The sequence below is a fragment of the Leuciscus leuciscus genome (genome assembly GCF_965113295.1).
Source record: "Leuciscus leuciscus genome assembly, chromosome: 4".
Classification (NCBI taxonomy): Eukaryota; Metazoa; Chordata; class Actinopteri; order Cypriniformes; family Leuciscidae; genus Leuciscus; species Leuciscus leuciscus.
The window spans coordinates 10427665-10433400 of record NC_138728.1 but is presented as its reverse complement, the minus strand read 5'-3'; the positions used below and the strand labels follow the sequence as shown (position 1 = coordinate 10433400).

At 39.6% G+C, this 5736-nt stretch overlaps 1 long non-coding RNA gene across 1 annotated transcript; it reads left to right on the top strand.

The window, feature by feature from the left end:
• The first annotated feature begins 449 nt into the window (after positions 1 to 449).
• On the top strand, positions 450 to 4838 carry LOC309496507. Its single transcript, XR_014205138.1, has 2 exons — positions 450 to 4109; positions 4142 to 4838. It is a non-coding gene; the product is annotated as an uncharacterized lncRNA (long non-coding RNA).
• Positions 4839 to 5736: the final 898 nt, after the last annotated feature.

Genomic DNA, 5736 nt, shown 5'->3' with positions numbered 1-5736 from the left:
ATCCATCCATCCATCCATCCATCCATCCATCCATCCATCCATCCATCCATCCATCCATCCATCCATCCATCCATCCATCCATCCATCCATCCATCCATCCATCCATCCATCCATCCATCCATCCATCCATCCATCCATCCATCCATCCATCCATCCATCCATCCATCCATCCATCCATCCATCCGCCTTTTACATTTATTCCAAATCTTTCAAACAAGGCTTTCTCCAGCCATCATTATATGTTTGTTTGGACAAACTTTACTTTTCAAGTTAAAAATTACTTGTAAAAATTAAGTCGGTTCCACTGTTTGTTACTACAATTGAAATTCAGGAATAATAAAATGGACCACAATGGGACCTGACCCCAAGGCCAGTGTGAATGCAAGGAAAAATGGATTCTTCACTCGATTCACTTTTGGTCCACAGATTCCCCCCCCCCCCCCATTAGCCATTGAAAACAAAAGCAGGCACTGATTTGTTTGGGTACTTACACAATAATTAGCTTGATTGAGTTTATCACATTTCACTCAATGCTATTCCCAGTGGACTGTTTCTTTTGTGTGTGCTGGACTGGAACGTCACACGGGCCCCACACCAGGTTTCTGGGAACAAGAGTCACGTTTACTGTAAAGTGTTTTTTTTCCCTTTAAGCACATCAGTTTTGGGAAGCAGCCTTGGCCTCGGGCCCTCTGTTAAGAGATCTCTGCTTTATGACTCGCTCCTGTGGTTTGCTGGAAGGCTGACCCCGTGCTGCTGACAAGTCATCAAAGCAAAGACTGTGTGAATAACATGCAGGCAACTGCGGCGGAGTTATTTTTTTCCCTTGCTGTTAATCGCCGCTGAGATGGACCCTCTGACAGATGATCTGATTTAAGGCCTGTTTGTGGCGTGAGTCAGAGGAAGTGCGCTTCAGCGCAAGTGCAGTGAAATGAAGAACAAATGTGCACTATACACTCAGGGAGGGGGGTAAGAAATCCCTAAGGATTGCTGGGGGAGTGGTGAGATACGTGATCCGTAGCCGACGGCTAGACGTGAGTCAGTTAAGACTCATGATATTTATTCAATTATGCATACAGTACAGTTATATTAGGGCCTATGAGACTTCCAAGAAGCTATTCCCTTACAGACAGGAATGTGTCATTTCTCGGAAATCGGTGTTAGTTTAAATATAAACGTGATGATCATTAAACTGTGTTAATTGTTGTGAAAGTTATGCTAGCAAAGGCAAAAGCACTGAAATATATTTTCACATTTTTCCTAAGAAAATTTGAATTTGATTGCAAAAGAATGCAAAAGTTTTGCCACAATGCAGCTTGTCAATGTAAACTGTTTAACGTGATGCATTTACAATTAATACAGCACCCTTTTTTACTTAAAGAGGCTATGCTAGTGTTTTCCTCCCATTTTTTGTGAGTTGGGTTCTATTCTCGCACTGATTACGTTCAGGGAAAGTGTTAATTTACATGATTACAAGATACAAGATCATAATTCATCACACCTAACATGATTAATTGTGATCCATCACCAAAAACTTTGCGATATAATTTTTTTTATTCACATCTCTAAAATAAATGCAAATACAAATATCTCCACTCGTTTCCACAGTACAGAAGTAGTGTGAAAGAGCAGTGCAAACATTGTTCTTAAGATCTCCTGTTGAAGAAAGACAGTCTTACAGGTTTGAAACAACAGGGGGTTTAGTAAATAACAATTTTCATTTTTGTGTCAGCTAGTGCTGACAGGTTTATTCGCAGAGAAATCGCTTTGGATAAAGGTGTCTGGTAAACAACTGCTGACTTGCTAGTCAAGCTCTGCATCAGAGTCTGCTTTATGCGACTGCAGGTAATGGCAGTTTAGAGGTTATCAGAGAGCAGACATGCGTAATAAGCTGCACACTGCGGTGAGGAAATGTAAAATTACTGATTTGCGCAGTGGTGTTTCTGTTGGCAAGGCCATTCCAGATGAGCGCAGGCCGGGTTTCCCAGGAGAGCTTCTCAGAACAGCTCATTTAGTTCAAGACATTCTGGGAATTTGTAGTTGCGGGTCACTGTAATTTTCTTCCTCCTTTGTCAAAAGCCACTTGGTAAAATCACTTATTTGTCAGGTGTTATTATACATAGGCTGAAATGAAGTTGTATACCAAAATAAACTAGCAAAGTATTGCGAGCTATAAGAAAAAGGCTCCTTGTGTTTAGCATGACTCAGGTTAGCATCACTCCCTCACGTCATTCCGCACATTGCAAGCATTTAGATCTAGTCTACATGTGAGTGTGTTAGTGCCAAAAAGGAACATAGACGGTATGAGCGGATAGTCCTCCTTGTCTTTTCAAGTATGGTTTCTGGAAACTCTTGCTTATCCTCATTCTCCCCATTTTTCTATCTTTCCACTCTTTTTTCACGGTGTATTTACTCAGGCTCTAAATTTGGCCCACTCTTCTGATAGGGTTAAGGTTGTTTATCTGTTTTTACCCAGAAAGGAACATTCTCCTGTGGCTGTGTCACACTGCGCGTGTACAAGTGGGCCAAAGTTCAGTCTCTTCCTGTAAATAGATCAAAAGGAACAGCCAGATGTCTGAAATTCCCCACGAAATGTCCAAGAATTCCAGAGAACTCGCGCACCAAGAGCATGCTTTGGGACGATGCACTGCCAAAATGGCTGTGGATAATGCCAGGAGATGAAGAGGGAAAAATATGTTTTGGTTATTATGAAAGAAATGTGTCGTGTTGTGTATAGCTGTGTGTGGGCGCCTGTTTGCTTGTGTATTTATGTACGAATACTGCATCTATAAAAATATATACAGGAGGCATCCAAAAGTTTGAAAGCACATTGAAAATCTGCCATTAAAAACTAATTTAACATAGAAATAAATCAAGTTTTAGGATTTGGAAAATGTGTTAAAAAAAGAAAAAAGAAGAAAAAAAGAAAAAGAAAATGGCATAAAAAGAAATTAAATTAATTTTTCACAGAAATTTAACTCTGCACTATTTATAGGTCACTAAACAAAAATAAGTAAATTTGTGATATTTAAATTAAAATTGTTCTTGCTTACATTGAAGCACAAGGTCTAACTAATCTAAGAGATAAATTAGTTTTTTTATGGCCTAACTATATAAATTTAGCATTTTTTGTGTGCTGCAGCGGTTGCTGCATTGTGTGGATTTAATAAAACTCACACAGAAGCACCACTTTTCAGCCTTGATTTATAAATAGGTGACAGTCTCCTTCAGAGTGCCTTCTAATTAAAGAAAGGAAGAAAGAGAGAATGAGTGTGCGACCTGCTGCCATCACAGCCATCACTCTCCATGCCCTATGCATGAACTCAAGAGAGCATGCTAAGCCATATTAACACCATGCTGAACTCTATTGACTGATCTGCATTAACTTTAGGGTCTTTCTCACTCTTAGACACACAGCGGTGTTAAAACCATCTACTGTATCCTCACAGCACTGTATCATGTCGTTCTTTTCATCTCAGAGTCTTTCCAGAGTGAATCCTGCTGCACTCATGTGTGTCTCTCTGCAGGGCTTCAGACGGTCAACTGCGCTGTGCAGTCAGGCCACACAGAGTTTAAAGTGCCCCTGTTATGCTATTTTAAACATTCAACATTTTGTTTTGGAGGTCTCCTTCAATAAGTTTACAGGTCCATGGTAAAAAAAAAAAAAAAGATTTTTATCATAATATACATTGCACATTTCCTCTTTTCTTAGTGTCTGAAACGGCTCAATAAAGGATTCACTCATTGTAAATTCTTTCTGAGAGCCAACTCTACTATGATTCATTAGATGGCCCAATCTGTTGTGATTTCAGAAACCAAACAGCCATTACCATATCCGAAGGCTCCCTCAAAACTTGTATACACAGTGAGTCCTCATCCTTTTGAAGTGCATGTAAAGTGGATTCTCGGAGCTGAAAACCGCATCTTCTCGATATCCAACTCTTCCAGGCCTCATCTACAACAGTGTTTGAGGGGGGGTCAAAGTACTAAGTAGACGTTGTTCGTGGGCAGCCAATGAAGACCAATGTTATGGAAGTGAGACTGGAATTGCTGACGACTAGTTTCGGCAGTTCAGAATTTTTTCTTTCTTTTAAGAGACAAACACTTTATTTGTCGTGCTCCCTTGATCTTTAAAACTTTGCAGACCTTTTACATTTCATTGAAGAATCAAAAATGCAAAAAATGTGTGCACATCCCACGTAATTGGGCTCAGGTGTAGGACAACAAAAATAACAAAAAAAAAAAAAAAAAGAAGTGTGATGTCCGCACACTGAATTCACAGCTCCAAACAACTTTATTGAGAGCGCTACGTTTCAACAGTCAGGTCTTCATTAGGCACATTTTTTCCACATGGGTATTGTGCCTGATGAAGACCTGACCGTCGAAACGTTGTGCTTTCAATAAAGTTGTTTGGAGCTGTGAATTCAGTGTGCGGAACCATTTACAGGAATTTGTTACTGCTCTGGGATCAGTTAAGGGTTGTGCACTTTTGGGAATGCGAGTCATAACCGTGCTTGCGTACGCGTCATAGTTTGCCACTGACAGGATTAAAATAAAACACACCTGCCTCCTATGATTCACGTCTGACTCATCGGGCAAAACATCCGTACATCCCTGCATCATCTTTCTCACTCATAAGCCCACATCAGGACCAGCACAGATTCTTTTTAAACGGGGCAAACTGCTTGTCCCATGAATGAACGGACTGGGAAATAGAGTTTGTGGAAATGGGGAAAGACTATAGAGTATCGACTGGTGTCACAGCAGCAGAGTGTTTGCTGAAGCACTTGTTTATGCTGGGGGAAAGTATAGGGGGACTAATCGAGGTGATGAATGAGTTTCTATGAGCTGTAAATGTGATGAGTCACTAGCCCGTAGCGCAGCGTACACTGTTGGGTTTTTAAACATTTGATGGAGAAATAACTACACTGCTGTATGTATGCGCATATGCTGTATACGTTTAGTGATGAAAAATGGGTCCTGTACAGTGGTGGGCAGATTCTTGTGATGCTCTACAACCTGCTTTCCTCCATCAGCCTTTAGTTCTCAAACCACAGTCTCTTAATATATAGTACACTCACTGTTAAAAATGTCAAGATCAAGATTAAGATCAACTGGTTTTATCCAAGTCATTATGTAGCCTATTAGTTTGGAGCAACTAAAGTAATTTCAACCCATTTTCTGATGTATTTGTCTGATGTCAGTGAAATGGGATGTACAACAAGAAAAAACAAATGTAGGGCAGGGCTTGTTTTTATGCATCAGGAATGTAAGAGTGTTAGAGATTCAAGGATTGAGTAGGTGGTTGAAAGTTAAGACGGATTGGTGCTGGTGCTGAAAGTTTTAAAGGAGGACCTATTATGCCCTTTTTCAAAGTCTTGATTTTGTAACACATTTGATTAATTAATTTCTAAGGCCTCAACATGATAAAAACTTGAAAAACCTGTTGCACACAATCAAATGCATGCCTTCTGCCCTCTGACTGATTTTTTTACTATGTAAAATTCCTTAGTATAATTGTGAAAAAGTCAACCTTCAGGTTGTGATACGTGTGTTTATTGCAGCGAAACCTTTAATAATTGAAATGTAAACTTAATTTATTTTGTTAGAAATATCTCTAGATGAACATTTACTGGTCTGAAGCAACTTTAAGCTAAGGTTTACTTTAAGCTCCAGGTTTACTTTAAGCTAAAAATTATCCAAAATAAATTGAGCAAGTACATAACCAGCCAGTGTTCA